Source organism: Arachis ipaensis, chromosome B5 (assembly GCF_059453495.1).
Source record: "Arachis ipaensis isolate K30076 ecotype BB chromosome B5, ASM5945349v1, whole genome shotgun sequence".
NCBI classification, from domain to species: Eukaryota; Viridiplantae; Streptophyta; class Magnoliopsida; order Fabales; family Fabaceae; genus Arachis; species Arachis ipaensis.
This window is the reverse complement of record NC_142440.1, coordinates 103,906,015-103,929,056: the sequence shown is the minus strand read 5'-3', so window position 1 is coordinate 103,929,056 and position 23,042 is coordinate 103,906,015. Positions and strand designations below refer to the sequence as shown.

General features: G+C 36.6%; 1 long non-coding RNA gene across 1 annotated transcript; it reads left to right on the top strand.

The window, feature by feature from the left end:
- The first annotated feature begins 16,454 nt into the window (after positions 1–16,454).
- On the top strand, positions 16,455–22,345 carry LOC107641947 (uncharacterized). The gene is made up of 3 exons (XR_015883151.1): positions 16,455–16,806; positions 16,895–18,388; positions 21,682–22,345. It is a non-coding gene; the product is annotated as an uncharacterized LOC107641947 (long non-coding RNA).
- Positions 22,346–23,042: the final 697 nt, after the last annotated feature.

Sequence of the window (23,042 nt, the reverse complement as noted above, 5' to 3'; positions counted from 1 at the left end):
TAAGAACTGTGCTAGAAACTCAGTAGGTTCTTCCTATGGAAGACCGGAATGCTGACAATTTTGCTGCACCATGATAATGAGCTGATGGTTTAGCTCAAAACTGCTGGCTCTGATGGGGGGTATACAGATACTACTCCCATATGAAGCAGTAGTGGGGGTTAGCATATGACCCCAGAGTCTTTCTGGACTGTTCATTTTCACTTAAGTCCATGATGGAGAAAAGAAAATGATGTGGATTGTAAAATAAAAAATTTTATTCTTTTTCTCTTTTTTGTTTGAAATTAAAGAAATTAAAAGAAAGTAAATAAAAAAATTGATGCAAGTTTCGAAAATTAAGAAGAGAAAAAGAAAAAGAAAACGATTTGATTTTAAGATTTGAGATTATGAAAGATAAGATAAGTTAGGTAAGAGAAGATAAGGAATTTTAAGAGAAGATAAGTTTTTAAATTAAAAAGTTTTGAAATTTAAATTTTAAATTTGAAAATAAAATTTTGAATTTTAAATTTTGAAATTTGTAATTTGAAATTTGAAATTTAAAATTTGAATTTTAAATTTTGAATTTTGAATTTTGAAAAAGTCAACAATATAAGATAAATATTTGAAAAAGATTTAAATTTTGAAAAGGTTTTATTTTTAAAATTTTAAATTTAAATTTTAAATTTTAAATTTTGAATTTTGGAATTTAATTAAAATTTGAAAATTAAATTTGAAATAAGATAAGATAAGATTTTGAAAAAGATATGAATTTTGAAAAAGATTTGAATTTTGAAATTTAAAACTAAGATAAGATAAGATAAAAAATTTAAAATAAAAATCTAAATTTTTTTATGTAAATTTCGAAAATTCAATTAAAACAAAGAGAAAAGATATTTTTTATTTTTTTGAATTTAATGAGGAAAGAGAAAAACAATAAAATGACACCAAACTTAGAATTTTTAGATCAAAACAAAGAAAACAAACAAGAAAACTTTGAATGTCAAGATGAACACCAAGAACACTTTGAAGATCAAGATGAACACCAAGAATAAATTTTGGAAATCTTTAGGAAAATATGAAGGAAAATAAAAACATGCAATTGACACCAAACTTAAAACATGAAACTAAACTCAAACAGAAGACTCAATTATTAATTTATTGGTTTTTATCTATTTATTAAAAATTTTCAAAAAAAAATCTAGAAAAAGAAAACAATAATTTTAAAATTTTAACGAAAAAAAACAATAATAGAAGACTCAATTTTAGTGACTCTAAACCAAAAAGATAATTTTTTCCTAATCTAAGTAACAAGATGAACCGTCAGTTGTTCAAACTCGAACAATCTCCAGCAACGGCGCCAAAAATTGGTGTACGAAATTGTGATTACACTTTTCACAACTCCGCACAACTAACCAGCAAGTGCACTGGGTCTTCCAAGTAATACCTTACATGAGTAAGGGTCGATCCCACAGAGATTGTCGACTTGAAGCAAGTGATAAACCCATATCTTATGATATATTTTGTGCCTAATTTAAGTGATTTACTCAATCCTTCACTCACTTATTCATGTTAATTGCATGGTTTTACTTTCCCTTCCTTATTATGTGATGTATGTGAAAAACATGTTTCCTATGCTTTAAAAATAATTATTTTAATTACTCTTTACTTCCATTCAATGCCGTGATTCGTGTGTTGAGTAGTTTCAGATTTTCTAAGGCATGAATGACTTAAAGGATGGAAAGGAAACATACAAAATTGGAAGGAAAGCACAAAACGGAGTTTTTGAAGAAACTGGCAATGACGCGATCGCATGGACGACGCGACCGCATGCAAACGCGAAATGGTAGTGACGCAACAGCGTGATTGACACGATCGCGTGCCTTGAGCGAAACACATATGACGCGGACGCATGATTGAAGCAACCGCGTGGCAAGGAAAACTCCAATTGACGCGACCGCGTGACCCACGCGGACGCGTGACAGAGGCCACGTACCAGAAATTACAGAAAACGCTCCCAGCGATTTCTGAAGCCCTTTTTGGCCCAAATCCAAGTCCAAAAGGCACAGATCAGAGGTTATGAAGTGTGGGAATGCATCCATTCAGACGGGAGTCTCCAATTAGTTACTTTTCATGAATTAGATGTAGTTTTGAGGGAGGTTCTCTCCTCTCTCTTTAGGATTAGGATTTAGATTTAGGATTTTATTTGCTTTCAGGATTATCTCTTTCTATCAGGTTCAACATTCCTTTTTATTTATCTTCTCAATTTAATTTATGAATTCTTCTATGTTACAGATTACTCTTTTGAATTAATGTTATTTGAGGTATTTCAGTTTACAATTGTTTCTTTTATTTATATTACTGTTGCTTCCAATCTGAAGATATTTTTATTCCAGTAGATTTACTTTTCCCCTTTTGGTCTTGGTTAAGAAATCAGTAACTCGAGAGTTATCAAACTCAAACATGATTGATAGTTGTTATCTTTGCTAATTGAATTGAACTTCAATAATCCCAATCTTTTCTTAGGAAATAAATAGGATTTGAAGATCAAACTAATTAGTCACTTAACCTTTCTTTGCTTTAAGTAAAGGCTAACTAAGTGGAACTAAGATTCAATCTTCATCATCATTGATAAGGATAACTAGGATAAGACTTCTAATTTCTCATACCTTGCCAAAAGTTTATTTTACAGTTATTTATTTATTTTATAATCTTTTACTTATTTTAATTGCAATTTAAATTACTTGTTCCTCATCTTCAAAACCCCGATTTACAATCTCCATAACCAATAATAAGAACATACTTCCCTGCAGTTCCTTGAGAAGACGACCCGAGGTTTAAATACTTCGGTTATCAATTTATTTAGGGATTTGTTACTTGTGACAATCAAAACATTTGTACAAAGGGATTTCTGTTGGTTTAGAAACTATATCTACAACGCGACTATTTTTATAAAATTCTTTACTAGCAAAAATCCTAACGTCAAAATGGCGCCGTTGCCGGGGAACTGCAATCGTGTGCCTTATTATTAGTTATTGTAAATATTTTTCTTTTACTTGTTTATTTGTCTTAATTTTCTTAACTTTTATTTCCATTAGCTACTATGAATTCTCACCCCTCTCGCTTTGATTTTGGTTCTAATATTGTTTAAAGGAGTAAAAGTTATAACAAGAACATGCATCAAGGTCAGAGCAATCAAAGATGGATGGAGCCAAGAGGATCTGATCAACCCTTTAGGCAACAACACCCTCTAAGATATCATGGACAAAAATCATTCTACAATGCATATCAAGCCAATAGGCATGGTGGACAACCTTGTAGTTACCAACAAGCCCTACCCTGTGCTTATAGGCCATCCTCTCAACATAACTTCGAACCACCACACTCACAAGCTTCTTTTCACCATTCGCCACAATATGATCCTCATTTACCCCGATTCCAATCCAATTACTCCCAAACACCACCACTTCCCCATGTACCACGTCCAAATCTATCACCCCAAGAATCAGAGGTTCGCCTCAAGGAAATAGTAGATCAACTCCAAACAACCCTTCATCAACTGGAGCAAGCAGTAAGTCAGTTATCTTCTAGATGTTCGAACATTCAAAGACCTCCCACAGCCCCATGTGGACAATCTAAAGAAGAGCGTAGCATGAAGGAGATACTAGAAACTCCAGTGGACAGAACAGGGCATGATTTCGTATTGGAACAAGTAGAGGAAGCTGTCATGGTACACGAAGAAGAGTTGGTTGAAGACTTAGGAGACGCTGAACTTCCATGGGAGTCCAGAGTTATGGAGAATTCTGTCAAAAACATTCCAATTGATGCTAAGGAGGATAGTGCACAACTCCCAAAGCAAGTCTTTTATGAAAAACTAGCCGGAATAATCCAAGAAGCAAGTTTCCTTGACGATGATAATCTCAAGTCAAGTTCTCCCAGTAGTGAACTTGCATCAGCAAGTGAATTCTCTGAGATCGAAGACTCTTCCCCAAGTGAATACGAAGATGATGCGGAGGTAGATTTCTCTCAACCTCCCGTTTATGACTTAAGTGACGAGGAAGACATAGAAAGCTTTGATCAGGACATGGATGCAATTGAAGAAGTTTGTGAGGAAGTGAAGAAAGTCACCACAGAGCACAAGGGAGTAGAACTTACAGAACCACTGGAAACACCTATCCCAAGGCCATTACCACCCAATACAAGCTTCAAGTGGGTACAATCCTTAACCTTTAACTTTATTTTCCCACTTGAATATGGTTTGCTTGAAATAGATGGCCAGCTTAGAGCTCTCTACGGCTTTAAGAGTAAGAAGGAAATGGCTCGTACTCAGAGCTGGTGCACAAGGTTCAATAAGGTTCCACGCTTCAACTCGAAGTGCACGGATTGGCATCATGATCAATCGAATGGATTTCGGAAAACGTTTGGTTATCTTGGTGAGAATCTAATTTCTAAATCGCCCGAATGGAAAAATATAGATCAAGATGGAGGCGGATTTAAAAGCAAAGTTTGGGATCCTGGAATCTATTCTGACATTCGTCACCCCGGGAGTCTGAGAATCTGTTTGAAACTGCTCAGAAGCTTTACATGCCTAGTTTGGGACCCCGGAGGCTATTGGCATTCCAAGAATTGGTGGAGATTTCTGGACGAATTTAAGCACAAGCTGCCATAACAAGAAGCTCATCCAATGTCCAACTTAAGGACTTTAACTAAAAGTGCTAGGTGGGAGATAACCCACCATGGTATGGTCGTTTCTTTTTCAGTTTTATTTCGTGTTATTTATTTTTGTTTTCCATTTCAATCGAACCTGAATATTATTCATTTGCATTGCATACTGCATAATTGCATACCTACATCAAGAAAAAAAAAAGTAGGCGTGCGACGCGACCGCATCACTCATGCGATTGCGTCAGTTGCGAAAAACAACCCCCACGTGTCCGCGTCATTCACGCGGCCGCGTGATCTGGAGATCGGCGTAAATCCCCAACGTCCAGAGAGTTAGGCTGGAATCGTGCGGCCATTGTGCGTTCCACACAAAACGACCCACGCGATCGCACCACCCACGCGATCGCGTCACTTGCACAACACCAATCCCATGCGACAGCATGAGCGACGCAATCGCGTCGCATGGATTGCACAACACCCCAAAGGAGACAGAGAGTTGCCCTGAAACGACGCTGGAATTGTGCGTTTAGCACAATTTTCAGTGACACGGTCGCATGCCTCATGCGACCGCGTCATTCCCTCTTTTACCCATTCCATGCGATCGCGCCACCCACGCGATCGCGTCGACCCCCATTTCACCCCAGCCACGCGACCGCGTGCCCCACGCGATCGCGTGGATTCAAATTTACTAACCCCCCAGTCACGCGAACCCTACCCATTCGCGCCCCCCCAGCCCCTTCTCCTTCCTCTCCTCTCTGCAACCTTCCACCACTACCAACTCCCAGCCACAACCACCGACCACCGCCCCCCGTCGACCACCCAGAACCCACCGCCACGCCACCCCCTTCCTCCTCCCCCCTCTTTCTTCTTCTTCTTTCCTCTTCTTCCCTCCACCACCACTGCCCCCCTCCGCGACCGCCACACCCACCGCGCCGCTGTCACCGCCGCACCTCCAACCGCCACCTACGCCCCCTTCCCTTTCTTCCCCCAACCCACATTACCCCCCCCCCAAACCCCCTGCCTCTGAACAGCCCTCACCGCCGCACAACCACCATCAACCACCGCATCAGCCGCCACCACCACCATCCCCCAGCCACCTCTCTGCCCCACCTTCTTTCATACGCCTTCCAGGTTCCGCCAAACACCACCTTTCTTTCTATTCCTAGTTAATTACATTTTTTCTGTTTATGTTCATCATTAGGCTAGTTAGATATGCATGTTGTAGTGGATTCTAGGTTGTTAGGTAGCCTAGGATGTGGTTAGTGGATTTAGGCCTGATTAATTGCGCTGTTCTTGCTACCTGTTTTATTAATTTCGCAATTCTGCTGTTACTGTTCGTATTGTTCATATGCTATAATTTCTTGTTCCATGCTGCTCTTTACGCTGCTTTTCCATGTTAATATTCTTTATATGTAATTGCAGCTATATTTCAATCCATATGAACTCTTTTTATTGCCATTTATTTTCCAGGAACATCCAATTTTAAGACGGAATGCTGTCCAAATTTCTGTAAACTATTTTGGCTTTCATTCATATTTTGGTTTTGGCACTTTGAACTCTGCTTTACTTAGCTTTTACCAAACCAATTCATGAATGCCAGGGCAAGCTTTCTTATTCTTTTCAATTTCCTGTTTTATAAATTGCAACTTGGATGATTCCATTCCACTTTTGTCATTCCCATATGAATCATCATTAACTTCCTTGCTTGATTACGAGTTATTTGCTGCTTATATTTGTGAATTTTCGTTACTTAGGGAATGATCATCATGCCACTTACTCTAATCCACTTTTTACTAACTCACTAATTTTAACTCCCTAAACTCTTTTTCATTCCTACCCAACCTAACTTTCAAAATTTACCTTCTTGGCTTTTCACTATTCTCTTTAACCTTCTAACAAAGGCATGATGATAATTCTTCCTAATTAACATGAATTCTATTACATTTTGGATTGTGGATTTCTCTTCTCAGTTTTCTAACTCCTATACAATCCTTACTGCACATTTACTTAACTCATTTTTCTACTACTCCTTTGCCATTATGTGCTTCTTTTGATTAATTGCATACTTGTTTTTTCGGTTTTTATTATATCCTGGTTTTTTATTTTTCAAGATGTCAGACACACAAAGAAAAGGAAAAGGAAAGGCAACAACTGGCAAACGGAAAAGAGGAGATCCTCCATGTCCATCCTAGACCTCATGCATGATGACTCCTGGCGGGAGAAACACTTTACCCCGCAGGAGAAGGCTGACCAGCTACTCCCTGCTACTGATCCCATTAAGTTTGCAAACCGATACTGTGAGCTGAAGTATCCGGTGTTTGCAACCTCCAAGAACCTGTACCTGGAGAGGACCCTGAAGATCCCAGAAGAACTCCAGCAATACACCTCTGATCAGATCAAACAAAGAGGCTGGTTCTTCCTGGAGAGAAACCTGACTGAGGTCAATGCATCTTGGGTAAGGAAATTTTACTGCAATTACTTCAAAACTTTCCTAGATACAGTAAACCTAAGAGGGAAGCAGATACTGGTCACTGAAGAGGCCATAAAGGATATTCTGAAGCTCCTGCCTAAATCCGATCAGCCAGATGGTTATCAAAAAGCTGAGGAAGACATGCGCTTCATGAAGTTTGATTGGGATCCAGTCAAGGCCAGAATAGCCCTTGACCCGACCGTTCCATGGATCATGGGTCAGAACACCACCATGCCTAAGGGAATCAAGCGGGCATACTTGAACGATGAGGCTCGACTATGGCATCAGATCTTGAGCAGCTTTATTATGCCGAGTACTCACGAGATTGAGCTACCTGCTGCTATGATCACCCTCCTATGGTGTGTGACGGAGGGTAAGGACCTGTACCTACCACGCTTCATTCGGTACTACATGGCCAGGGTCCACGTCCGAGTCACTCTCCCCTTTCCATATCTGATTACACAGCTTGGCCGTCGAGCTGACGTGCCTTAGGAGGATGCTGATGAGAAGCCACCTGCTACAGAATGCAAGAAAATTATCCCTCACAGCAGAAACTTTCTGGCTTTGGGCTACAGACCTCCATTCCTCACTCCTACTGATGAAACAGCCACACCATCTGCCGGCTCCTCTTCCTCTACAGCTACCCCTGCTACCACCACTGCACCTCCACCTGCCTCAGAGCCGGTTTATCACTTAGTGCACCGCCTGTTTCGGTAGCTAGACTAGATGGAGCACCGCAACTGGCGGCGATACGAGAGATCTGAGCGTCGCAGCAAGCAACACTATGAGCACCTGAAGCTGATGATCCGTTCTAGCAGCGACATCCCCTCCGAGCCTGACACCCCATCAGAGCCATCTGAGGAGGAGGCAGATGATCACGAGGCGGAGACCCATCCACACAGAGAGGCTGCGCAGGCAGGCACAGAGCAGGCTGCATCACATCAGGAGGCCCCGCATCAGATTTAGACTGCAGACCCCGAGGTTCCTATTCAGTCAGCACCTCCTCTACAGCAGGCTGATCCTCAGACCACCACCACAGAGACTCCGGCTACCCATCCTTCCAGTGATGACACCCCTTTACACCCTGCTTGAGTGAGCATCAGGGACGATGCTTCATTTTAAGTGTGGGGAGGTTGCCATCTCTGGCGAATTTTTTGGTGAACCACTACAGACTCTTTCATTTTATTTTATTATTTTTCTGTATTTTTCTCTTTATTTCTATTTTTATTTCTCAGCACTTATACATTGCTATTTTCATGTATTTTTACTATATTTCTGCATGTTGCACTTTAGTTCATGTTTTAGCCATTTAGTTTAGTTGCAATTCTAACTTAGTAGTTATAGAAATTGTGGATTGATTAGCATAGTTTACCCTTTTTAGCATAAGATAGCTTAGTTTAAATTGAAAATATAAAAAGGAAATAAACTAGAGAACTTTAACATAATAGAAACAATCCACACACCTTGTATATATAGCATTACATGTTAGTTAGTTAACAACATTTCATCAAGGAGAAACACTAGAACTTTAAAGCCACCTTAAGAATTACATTGAGAATAGTGAGAACTCTTAATTTTTACTTGCATGACATATATAACTTATATATGATTTTTGAGTTAGAGAATACACAGCCTGTGAATTTTGAGCTTAATTGCATGGTTACATTTAAACCATGATATTTTATTCCTGTGTGTTCTGCCCTTCTTATTTATTCTGGTATTCTTTACTTTGTTTTAATCTATATGTCCGATTGTAGAATATAGATACATACCAAGAAAGTGATTGAGGCCATTGTTTGATTCTAACTCACTATTCCCAAATTAGCCTACCTTTTACATCACCCTTGTTAGCCCCCTTGAGCCTTTAAAATCCCTCTTGTTTTATAACCACATTACTAGCCTTAAGCAGAAAAACAAAATAAAAATCTCAAGTTGAATCCTTGGTTAGCTTAAGATAGAAATTGTGTGTTGTGTAAGTAGGGAAACCTATTGGGAACATGGATGATAAAAACAAAGGGTAGAAAGTTAAAAAGAATAACATAATTCAAAATAAAAATTTTGGGAAGCATGCTCATGTAAAATCAAAATAATTGAATTACCATGTGCATTAAAAAAAAATTTCAGTATTTGAATAAAGGGGATACAAAAGAATTCCCCAAATGCAAAATAAAGCAAATACACATAGGACAAAATTAAAACTAATGCATGAGCATGTAACATGAAAAGTGGGAAAATTTGGGTGAATAGGTAAAGAAATTCTTGCTTTACGAAGTATGTATGTTAGGTGAGATCTTAGACTAATCAAGGATTCACTTATTAGCTCACTTAGCCTTATACATATACCCTTCCCTTTACCTTAGCCCCGTTACAACCTTAATTAAAGACCTCGTGATTTTTGTATGCCTATAATCTATAATTGTTGATTGGTTAGATGAAGAACAAGGTTATAGAAAGTAAGGATAAAAAGAAAAATAGAATGATTAACCCAATAAACACTGAGTGACTAGAGAATAAACACAAAATCCAATGAGGGTTCAATAGCTCATCAACATATATCTGTGCTTAAATTATTAATTGTCTTGCAAGTTTGTAAAATATTTTTCTTTTCCATCTCAATTGTAAAAGTGCTTTATCATTATCTAAGGTTTGGCTATGCATATATGATTCCTTGAGAATGTGAATTAATTCAACTACATGTGAGTTTTATATACAAGTGAATAAAAATTAGAATTACATGATTCATTTAGGTAGTTGTATTTAGAATAGATTGCATTGCATAAGATTCTACCATTTCAACCTTACCTTACTCTTTATCTTGGATTTAGCATGAGGACATGCTATTGTTTAAGTGTGGGGAGGTTGATAAACCCATATCTTATGATATATTTTGTGCCTAATTTAAGTGATTTACTCGATCCTTCACTCACTTATTCATGTTAATTGCATGGTTTTACTTTCCCTTCCTTATTATGTGATGTATGTGAAAAACATATTTCCTATACTTTAAAAATAATTATTTTAATTACCCTTTACTTCCATTCGATGCCGTGATTCATGTGTTGAGTAGTTTCAGATCTTCTAAGGCAGGAATGACTTAAAGGATGGAAAGGAAACATACAAAATTGGAAGGAAAGCACAAAACGGAGTTTTTGAAGAAACTGACAATGACACGAACGCATGGACGACGCGACCGCATGCCAGCGCGAAATGGTAGTGACGCGACCGCGTGATTGACGCGATCGCGCGCCTTGAGCGAAATGCATATGACACGGACGCATGATTGAAGCGATCGCGTGGCAAGGAAAACTCCAATTGACGCGACCGCGTGACCCACGCGGACGCGTGACAGAGGCCACGCACTAGAAATTACAGAAAACGCTCCCAGTGATTTCTGAAGCCCTTTTTGGCCCAAATCCAAGTCTAGAAGGCACAGATCAGAGGTTATAAAGTGTGGGAATGCATCCATTTAGACGGGAGTCTCCAATTAGTTACTTTTCATGAATTAGATGTAGTTTTGAGGGAGGTTCTCTCCTCTCTCTTTAGGATTAGGATTTAGATTTAGGATTTTATTTGCTTTCAGGATTATCTCTTTCTATCAGGTTCAACATTCCTTTTTATTTATCTTCTCAATTTAATTTATGAATTCTTCTATATTACAGATTACTCTTTTGAATTAATGTTATTTGAGGTATTTCAGTTTACAATTGTTTCTTTTATTTATATTACTGTTGCTTCCAATCTGAAGACATTTTTATTCCAGTAGATTTACTTTTCCCCTTTTGGTCTTGGTTAAGAAATCAGTAACTCGGGAGTTATCAAACTCAAACATGATCGATAATTGTTATCTTTGCTAATTGAATTGAACTTCAATAATCCCAATCTTTTCTTAGGAAATAAATAGGATTTGAAGATCAAACTAATTAGTCACTTGACCTTTCTTTGCTTTAAGTAAAGGCTAACTAAGTGGAACTAAGATTCAATCTTCATCATCATTGATAAGGATAACTAGGATAGGACTTCTAATTTCTCATACCTTGCCAAAAGTTTATTTTACAGTTATTTATTTATTTTATAATCTTTTACTTATTTTAATTGCAATTTAAATTACTTGTTCCTCATCTTCAAAACCCCGATTTACAATCTCCATAACCAATAATAAGAACATACTTCCCTGCAGTTCTTTGAGAAGACGACCCGAGGTTTAAATACTTCGGTTATCAATTTATTTAGGGGTTTGTTACTTGTGACAACCAAAACGTTTGTACGAAGGGATTTCTGTTGGTTTAGAAACTATATCTACAACACGACTATTTTTATAAAATTCTTTACTAGCAAAAATCCTAACGTCAGCAAGCTATGGTTATCTGGTAAATCTTAGTCAGGAGATTAATGATAAAAATGATTTTGTTTATGAAAAATAAATAACATGAAATGAATAATACTTGTGATTCAATAATGAGGAACAGGTTGAGGTTCCGGAGATGCTCTGTCGTCTGAATCTCTGTTTTCCTACTATTTTCTTCTCCAAACACGCAAGGCTTCCTTCCATGGCAAGTTGTATGTTGGTATATCACATTTGTCAATGGCTACCATCCGTCCTCTCGGATGAAAAATACCTTGTACGGTTTCTGTATGGCTAATCAACTGTTGAATCTCTCATCTCGGATGAAAAATACCAGGTACAGCTACTGCACGGCTAATCATCTGTCAGTTCTCACTTATGCCGGAATAGGATCTCTCTATCCTTTTGTACACTGTCACTGCGCCCAACATTTGTGAGTTTGAAGCTCGTCACAGTCATCCCGTTCCAGATCCTACTCGAAATACCACAGACAAGGTTTAGACTTTCCGGATCTCAGGAATGTTGCCAATTGGTTCTAGCCTCTACCACGAAGGTTCTAATCTCACGGACTCGGTCCGTGGATTAGAGACCCAAGAGATACGCACTCAAGCTATCGCCCAATGACTACGTTGAGCTCAGATAGAATGGGAGTGGTTGTCAAGCACGCATTCATAAAGTTGAGAATGATAATGAGTATTACGGATCATCACATTCTTCATATTGAAGTGCGAGTGAGTATCTTAGAACAGAAGCAAGCGTAATTGAATAGAAAACAATAGTAATTGCATTAATCCATTGAAACACAGCAGAGCTCCTCACCCCTACCTATGGGGTTTAGAGACTCATGCTGTAGAAGATACAATATGAGATGTAAAATGTCATGAGTTGCTAAATGAATCTCTAAAAATAGTTTTTATGCTAAACTAGTAACTTAGGTTTACAGAAAATGAGTAATTAAGTGTAGATAGTGCAGAATTCTACTTCTGAGGCCCACTTGGTGAGTGTTTGGGCTGAGCTTTCAAGATTCCACGTGCATATGCCTCAAATTGGAGTTAAACGCCACCCTGGGTGCAAAAATGGGCGTTTAACACCAAGAAATGTGCCAGTTCTGGCGTTTTACGCCAAAAAAAGGTCTCTAGCTGGCGTTTAACGCCAGTTTGGGCCATCAAATATCGGGTAAAGTATGGAGTATTATATATTGCTAGAAAGTCCAAGATGTCTACTTTCCAACGCAATTGAAAGCGCGCCAATTAGGTATCTATAGCTCCAGAAAATTCACTTCGAGTGCAGGAGGGTCAGAATCCAACAGCTCTACAGTCCTTTCTCAGCCTCTGAATCAGATTTTTGCTCAGGTCCCTCAATTTCAGCTAGAAAATACCTGAAATTATAGAAAAACCCAAAAACTCATAGTAAAGTCCAGAAATATGATTTTTGCATAAAAACTAATAAAAATATAATAAAAAGTAACTAAAACACACTAAAAACTATGTAAAAATAATGCTAAAAAGGGTATAAATTATCCGCTCATCAGTCACGCTTCCGGCTGCACCACTCTGATAGCAAGAAGTATTACGATGACTTCATATACTTAATAATAAAATAGGAGCCTTTGAATCACAATCGCATCGCTATTTTCTTTTTAATAAAAACGGAATTACTTTTTAACTGAAGATAAACAAGTTTATACACATATACAAAACTTCTTACTCAAGCAACTTATAAGTATTATATACATACATGTTATTACAGTCATGACTCCTATCCCTCTTACAAAAATATAATAATAAAGGCAAGGGAAAGTCTATAACATGTATACAAACAAAAACAACATAATTAGGAACTTAACAAAAACTTTGCAAGCTTTCTCGTCTGTCCTGAAAAGATAAAACTGTAGGGGGTGAGAACTTAACCACACAGTCTCACCTCTGAATTTCAGAATTGTCATAAGAAGATATTTAAAGAGAAATCTATTTTTTAGCTCAGTGATTATTAATGTCTTATGAATCTTTTTTTAAAAAAAATGGACGGTTTAATCACTCAAAAATTCAATGACTTTTTAAAAGAAATTAGTTAAGTATCCAGAAATCCAAAACTCACTTTTCTCATAAAAGAATCTTAAAAATTTCCTAACTGTATGAATGATCAACCTGTTCCAAACATAGGTTCATTAAGTCTATGTTGAACTAGTTTGATATTTCATACTTTACTAAACTTCAGTCAGAAACCAATCATGCAATCAATCAATACTATCATCAATTCAGCACCAAAACTCAATCTCAAAAGTACCACATCAAAACAAACACATGTAAAACAGACAAGAAAAACACAGGTATAGGTAGCAGTTACAGCAAGTAGCTCAGATAGCAATTAGAGACAATTAAGCAGTTAGGCAAACCAAAACAAATGCAAACCCAAACAAAGCACGCAAATGCATATTATGCATGTCTGCCCTATGGCTAATGAGCTCATCTGTTGGTTATACAGCCAACCCGACATGTCCTGGTAGCTAACCATTGGACAGAACACCAAACACGGAGCAAGTGAGACATCGCCGTAACCCTTGCATCTTACCCGCGTACCCAGAGTAGGGGACAACCTCACCACTGCCTCTTACTCAGGCGGTGTTACAGTTCTCGACTCGGAATAACCGGCGACAGAACTCAGCCCTTGCATCTTACCCGAAGCCTAGAACTCTTATCCGGAGCAAGTGGATAACACCACTGCATCTTACCCGGTCACATATATCTCAATCAGAATTCAATTTCATTTTCAATCCATTCTCAATATCATTCAATTCAATTTCACAATTCAAACTCAGTTTTCATCATTCTTATTCCTCATCTCTTTCCCGAAGCAAGTGGACAATGCCACTGCCTCTTACCCGGGGTAATATGTCTCATTCATTCACAAATCATCATTTTCGTACTTCCTTAACCACAATTCATTCTTTTCTAAATAAAGCAAAACTCAAAACATAATCCTTTTCTAAATAACGCAATATCAAATTATAAAATCCTTTAAAACTCCAAAGCGTTCTAACAAGAACTTCAAACAAAAGCTCCAATTTTATAAAAATTAGGCAGCATCTCCTCTAAAACTTGGATTATGCCACCCTTCTCGGGTCCCATCCAAACATTCTTCAAGCTCTATTAAATCATTTCCAAAATCAACTCAATTCCAATATCTCAATTCATTTTCAATTCTCAAAAATCATACTCGATAAATCAACAATCCAAATACAATGTCTCAAATCCGTTTTAATAAATCAAACTCATTTCCAATATCAAAATATTTCCAAATCTCAAGAAAATCAATTCGGCCACCGACAATTTAACAAAAATCAATCAATAACTCAAAGTATTCAAACTTATCAAATAATCAATAATTCCACCACACAAACAATTACATTCGTCCAAAGCAACTTAAACTAATCCATAAGACTTACGAAATCACAAAAATATATATTTCACATAAATATCAATTTATAACAATCCTTGGAAATAAAATGAGTTAAAGAAAAGTGCCCCTACCTCAACTCGTCGAAACTCGAAAGCTATACAGCGCGTCAAAACCCCTTGTTCTCGGCCTATAACCTCAGTAGCTGCAACCTAAATCCAACCCACTTCCGCAGCAACCACAATATCTCACAACATATAATAATTGAAACTCAATCTTATAGCAATTAACGCCGCAAAACCTTAGCGTAAGATAACAGAATAGTGACTAAAGGGATTTTCGAAACAGAAACGCTTATCGCAACTAAGGAGAATCGTCTGAACTAAATAGTGGCAGCTCCGGTGGTGGTTCCAGCAACACCCACACCATACCCGGTGACCAGACGGCGGACCTGATGGCGACAGAAGCTCGGTTAGGTGGTTGGCCCTCAGCAGCGGTGGCAACAACGGCGATTCTAGTTCTTCCTCCTTGCGTTCTCTCCCATGAGCTCTTCTCTCTCCTCAGATCTCGCTTGCTCTCTTTCTCCTCTGACTCTCTCTTCTTCCAGCGGCCTCCACGGCCACGGCAAAACAAAGGCGGCAACAACAAAGCTCCAGCGGCGATGGAGGTAAGGCAGTGACGCAGGCAACAATGCCTTCCACCTCCGCGCGATCTGCTTCACCTTCGACAACTCTCTCCCGCGCGGGTTCCTTGTCCACGGAGGCTCGGCAAAACGTGGAGGAACGAAAGCGATGCGGATTCGGGCTCCAGGACAGGACGGCACCACGAAACAGCTCGACGAAATGTCGCGATGCGAGATAGACTGCGGTAGGCGCGATGGCTCGGTCTCCCTCTTCTTCCTCTCCTCTTCTCCCCTGCAGCGCAACTCACTTCTCCCTCAGTCCTCTCTTCCTATCCTTTCCCTGATTTCCTTTTCCCCTTTTCTTTTCTCTCTTAATTGCTGCTATGTGTGGGTGTGTTTGTGTATATTGAGTGAGGGGTTGTGGCAGTGGGTGAGTGGCAGTAAAGCGGTGGAGGTTAGGATTTGTGGGTTTTAATTTAGGAATTAGGGTTTAATTTGGGGTAAAAGTAAAATTAGAAATTTTGGGTAAATTGGGGTTTGGTAAATTTTAATAAAATTAGAGTATATTATATAAATTTAAAATTTAATTTAATCCCTTAAAATTATTTAAAAAAAACATTATTTATTTATCAATTTGATAATTGATTTTTAATTAAGTATTCTAATTTAAAATATAAAATAATATAATTAATTTTATTTGTTTATAAAAATTAGAGTATTAAATTCCGAAACTCAATTATTTAAACCAAATCATATAAAATTTTTATTATTTTACATTTGCTAAACTTGATAATTTAAATATAGAAAATAATTTAATAATTTTAAAATCAGATAAAATCTTAAATTATTTTAAACTCAATTAATCAAAATTTGTTTAATTATCTCTAATAAAATAATTTTTGAGATTAAAGTATTTAATGAATAAATAAATTAAAATTAACTCTTAATAAGATTTTTCTAAAATTTCTAATTCTTACACGATCGTCACTGATACCCAGGCCAAACGAAAGGGTTAGAGCCTGTGGGATACCGACAGCAACAGAGAAGGGAAGAAATCAAATGGACCAGCAACCATCCAGATTCAGCGAGCCAAGTAACCAGAACTTAGAACTCTTCCAAAGATAAATAAAGCATCAATAACCTAATCGTTTGAAAGACAACCCTCCATGGTTGCACAGAGGAGGCAGATCATCGACACCTATGTAAATTCAATGGCTGCAGCTAATAAGGAGTGTGATGTTGGGGAAGAAGAGGAGCGCAATGTGATCGGTTGCAGTGACGCAGACCACGAAGGCAGCAGCAACAGAAGCCATATATAAAGGAGATGAGTTGTATCCCCATGTAATTACGGTGAATCATTTTGGTTGTTGTATTATTCTAAACATGTTTTGGTTTGTTACCAACTACTCTTACTTTTTATTCACTGCAGGTTTTCAACTCATGGATGCATTTATGTGCTGTACCTGTATTTCCTGAGAGCATTCTGAGATATGGTCTATGACCATCTTGCTTGGTAACTATGTTATTCCAAAACCAAAGATCAGTGCTCTAATTTTCCAGCTTCATGTCTCCCTTTTCCTTCTCTTCTTGCCCTTTCTTTAAAGTTTTTTCAAAAACTCATATGCCCTTCTTTGTTCATCTTTCTTTGCTTTTAACATTTTATTTGACTTTCTACTAGGTTGTTATTTCTTTTGTCTCTCCTTTTCATCATTATTTTTTTTGTTGATTTTAATTGGTTATTTTCTGTTTTGGTTCTTTTTTCTCTTTCATAGTTGTTTTGGTAAGAAACATTCAATCACAGGAAGGTTAAAAAATATTGAAACTTGTGTGTGGGTTGAATATGGAAAGAAACATAAAATCTTTTTTGATAGAATAGTCAATTGGGGGGTTAATTATGAACGAATGCTTATTTTTCATTGATAAAAATGAACACTTGATTTTCCCATGTTCTAATAGTTTTTTTTATCATGATTAGGGAAATTATTATATGTTCCTCTTTCTTCTTTGGCTTAGAATGAGCATTCAAATCACACAGTTCAAATGAAAAAAGATAAATCAGAATATATTAATAGAAAGGGGAGTCTTTGATTTGAATTTGTATATTGTGGTATTTTCTACTTGTTATTCTGTTGATACTTTAAAGTAGTCCACCATGTGTTTGATATAAGCTCCCAATAATACTGCTCTCTTGTTTTCTTGTCTACAATTACTATTCTAGGAAGATATATTGATTTAGAAATAATTTATCGTTATTTTCTGCTTTAATTATCAATAATGTAGTTTTTCTTTTATGACTTTTTTGCTCATTTAATTCAATCTTATGACTTGGTTGTTGTTTAATGCAAGCTATGTATTTAAGGTGGTTAGAAATTTCCATTTCATTAAGGATATAACACATTGCTATTTGGATGGTTATAAAGGTTACAAAGGTTTTTTTTTCTTGTCTACAAATATCAATGAGTGCAGCACTATTTAGGATTGTTTTGCTTTGCTAGATATATGATTGTGCTATTGATTGTATAATGTTAACTCTGAGTTGTGAAGCATATTAATCTTTGAACTCTAATATGATTCTATCTATATTAAGCTTGAATTAAATTTTTATAGAAACAATGAGATTTTATCTTGACCATTTTAATGAGACCCACATGACATAGTAAGAAATTTTTTGCCATTAAAAAATTAGATTATCTTTTTTTTTAATTACCTTAGTTATTTCATTGTGTGAAAAAAACTATAAATGCTCATGTGCAATAAGAAGTTTCAATCAAGGACAGCAGGTTAATTAGTCAAGAAGAGTGGCTAATGTACTCCTCTAAGTTGTGTCTCACTCTTATTTCTCTTTCTTTCACAGCCAAGAGTAACTGCCTTCAATGATGACCTCTTATCTCATTATTTCATCTATCACAGAGAGGAACTTGAGGTCATTTTAGTGCTTCTATTTTCCCTGCTTCTGCTCACTTCTTTTTGTTTCTTTGAATTTTTAATTCATTTTTTTGCTTTTAAGTTTAAAATTATTTTTATATGGTATTTGATCTTGGGGATAGAATTATAATCTCTATTTGTGACTTGATTTTTTATTTCTTTTTTGCTTTTGTGACATTGAGAAAAGAGAAATTGACATAAATAACAAAGCATTTTTTGTTTTAGCATTTTTGTAGTCACTGATGAGGAAGTATTTTGGATGTTTTAATGTATGTATCTATAACTGACAGTATGCAGATGATTTTGATATGAATGGTAGTTTCTTCATGTTTGTGTGGTTAGGTATACACGAAAATTTATAAAGTCTCTTTGTAGGGTATAAGTTTTAACTATTTGTTAATAGTTTAGGCAGAGTGATGATTTTAGATTCTATTTTATAAGTGGCATGTATCATTTTCCACATTCTTATGAAGTTTCTCATGTATAATATTATAAATGTGTTATTAGAATGTCATAGAATATGGTGATGTGTTATTTGATTAATGTGTAAGTGATTTGTTGACCTACTCTATTTGATTAGTCTACATTTTATTTAAAATATTGTTGTGTCATGTAGATGATGAAGTTACTCTTAGTATCTTAGGTAAGATGTACGGGTTTCTATAGTTATGAACAAGAAGTATATATATATATATATATATATATATATATATATATATATATATATATATATATATATATATATATATATATATATATATATATATTAGTGTGATATTGGGTTTTGTGTCATGAGATATAACGATGTGATACAAGTAGGTAGTTAAGTTTTATATGGATTGAGGTTGGGAGTTACGTGATCTAATTAGATATAGGGATAATTTGTTATACTATTGTGGATTATGTATGATGTTGGTTTTGATTGGATAGATTTTTCTGTGTCATGTGTTTCCATGCTATGTTATGTGTTTTAGTATAAGTGTATTTTTTTTCTCTTCATTCTTGATCGGATTTGAATTCAAAAAGTTCACCCTTTGGTTTTCTCTATAAAAGGACGCTTTATGTTGCACCTCCAATGCATTGAGCTGGTGATCTTTTATTCTTTACATTAATCTAATTTCTTTGCTATAGTGACTTGTTGTATCCGTTTTGTTTTCTTGTTTTTGGGTTTTAATGCCTCCTCCTTTTGATATGATCTCTAAGGTTCATCCTCCTAGGAAAGCATGGAGACTTAAAGTTAGGGTATTAAGAGTGTAGGTTGTACCTTCCTTTAAAAATCATGAGGTGGCTAATTCAATGGATATGGTCTTAGTCGATGAAAATGTAATTTTTTTGTTATATGGCAATATTTTTTGTTTAGATCTTTTAGTTATTTCTTATAGTGATTTATTTTTTTTATCTTCACCTTATTTTAAAGGAAGTCATGTTTTAGTTTGAAAAAAATACTGATGTTTGATATTGGGATGGTTTTTGTTCTATACACTTTTTTGTTTTAAATTGATATTGTCAACAATTTCATAATGTTTCTGGTGCTCTATAATTTTCAACGTTGCAAGATACATGCTAGTGTTAAGAAGCAATTGATTAATATGTTTAGAGATGTCATTGTTTAAGGAGAAGTCTATAGAATGGCTTATTTTAGTGTTGTTCCAAATTAAACCAAGGTGGTTATAGAGCAAGAGAGCATGAGTTTATGTTGGCTTTCTAGCATCATACTGCTGTTATTGGGGTTAATGATGATATCATCCTTAAGACTTGTTTCAGTGTTTATCCTTTTTCTGAACTTTTGAAGATGACTGACGATCATCCCTATTTAGTTGGTATGTTCTGTTGTATTAGTTTTTTTTCCAAATTTTTATGTACAATGAGCTATATTTGCTTTAAGTGTTTGATACATTTTTATAGATATCAATGGGCTGCTAACATCTGCTAACATCTGTTTGATACATGTTGTTTGGTTTGTCAATTGATCTGTTAGAAGATTTAATTCTCTTTCATCTTTCTAATTTCATAGTATGTTGACCCTTAAGAATGATATCACTTCCGAACCACAATGATAAGAAGGGAGAATTGATTTATCATTCTTACAGAATTAGTGCGAGTTTATGGTTTGGTTCTTTAAACCATTTTCTTCAATTGAAATATTTGTTATCTAATGCAATGTTATCTTATCTTTCATGAATTCTAAGAGAATATTTGTTATACAAGTTAATAGATGACTAGTGCGCAAAAATTAGAACTCCGCACAACTTAACTGGCAAGTACACCGAGTCATCCAAGTAATACTTCAGGTGAGTGAGGGTCGATCCAACGAAGATTGTTGGATTGAGCAAGCAATGGTTATCCTGCAGATCTTAGTCAGGCGAATAGAAGGTTGATTGGTTGTTGTTGAATGCGCATAAAATAAATAAGAAAGCAGTAAAGAAATAGTGAAGAAACAATAATGAGGAATCAGTTAAGGCTTCGGAGATGCCTTATCTCTCCGAATTAACCTTTCTTACTGTCTATTCCAATTACGAATGATTCATTCCATGGCAAGTCGTAAGTGATTAACACTGCACTAATGGTCATTAATCTCCTCTGATCCAGATCAACTACCACACTAATAGTCATTCAATCTGAACGAAGGTGAAGCTCTAGCAATTCAATCTCTGATGATCCTACTCAAAATGCCACAGATAAGGTCAGATCTTCCGGATTGGAGAATGAAGCTTTATGATTCTAGCTTATACCACAGTGGCCCTAATTGCCCTAGACTTTGGCTGAACAGATGTTCCCATGTCCCCAACAAGATTGTAGATTAGCCATCTAAGAGATGAAATCTCAAGCTTATAGTTCACTGCTATCCCTCTGAAAACTCGCAAGAACTCATGTAGAACAAGGGGTCATACGCTAGTTCCACCCCAGATTCATAAGAATTAAAGAATGAAAATACATCTTAGAATAGAATAAAACATAGATTGAAATAGAAATAGTAATATTATTAATCCCTGAGAATCAGCAGAGCTCCTAACCTTAACCTAGGAGGTTTAATGACTCATGATTTACAGAAGAGAAATATGAAAAGTGTAAAGGGTCAAGAGTTCCTAACAAGGGTGAACTCTTGTCTATATATACTAATCTAATGACTAAGGATTACTGATGAGCGGATATTTTATACGCTTTTTGGGGGTATTTTCATATAGTTTTTAGTATAATCTAGCTACTTTTTAGTATATTTTTATTAGTTTTTATGCAAAAATCACATTTCTAGACTTTACTATGAGTTTGTGTGTTTTTCTGTGATTTCAGGTATTTTCTGGCTGAAATTGAGGGACCTAAGCAAAAATCTGATTCAAGGCTGAAAAAGGACTGCAGATGTTGTTGGATTCTGACCTTCCTGCACTCGAAATGGATTTTCTGGAGCTACAAAAGTCCAATTGGCGCGCTTTCAATTGCGTTGGAAAGTAGACATCCTGGGCTTTCTAGAAATATATAATAGTCCATACTTTGCCCGAGTTGAGATCACGCAAACTGGCATTTAACGCCAAGTCTCTACCCTATTCTGGCGTTAAACGCCAGAACTGGCATAAAAGTTGGAGTTAAACACCCAAACTGGCACAAAAGCTGGAGTTAAATGTCAAGAGCAACCTATGCACGTCAAAGTTTCAAAGCTCAGCCTAAACACACACGAAGTAGGCCCCGAAAGTGGATTTCTGCACTATCTATCTTAGTTTACTCATTTTCTGTAAACCTAGGTCACTAGTTTAGTATAAAAACTACTTTTAGAGACTTACTATGTACCTCATGACATTTTTTACATCAGAACTTGTATTTTCTACGGCATGAGTCTCTAAACCCCATGGTTGGGGGTGAGGAGCTCTGCTGTGTCTCGATGGATTAATGCAATTACTACTGTTTCTCATTCAATCACGCTTGTTTCTATTCTAAGATATTCATTCGCACTTTAACATGATGAATGTGATGATTTGTGACACTCATTACCATTCTCAACCTATGAACGCGTGCCTGACAACCACTTCCGTTCTACCTTAGATTGAATGTATATCTCTTGGATACCTGGTTCACGAGTTTGACTGCCTCTCCTGACAACAGAACATTCAAATCCGTGAGATCAGAGTCTTCGTGGTATAAGCTAGAATCAATTGGCAGCATTCCTGAGATCCGGAAAGTCTAAACCTTGTCTGTGGTATTCCGAGTAGGATCCAGGAAGGGATGACTGTAACGAGCTTTAAACTCATGAACGCTGGGCGCAGTGACAGTGTGCAAAAGGATCAATGGATCCTATTCCAACATTAGTGAGAACCGACAGATGATTAGCCATGTACATGGACCCTTTTCACTAAAAGGACGGCTGGTAGCCATTGACAACGGTGATCCACCAACATACAGCTTGCCATGGAAGGAGACCTGCGTGAGTGAAAAAGAAGACAGTAGGAAAGCAGAGATTCAGAAGACAGAGCATCTCCAAAACCTCAACCTGTTCTCCATCACTGCATAACAAGTATCATTTAATCCATGCTCTTTTACTTATTCCAATCAAAACTGAGAATTATTGTTGCTATCCTAACTAAGAGTTACAAGATAATTATAGCTTGCTTCAAGCTGACAATCTTCGTGGGATCGACCCTTACTCACGTAAGGTATTACTT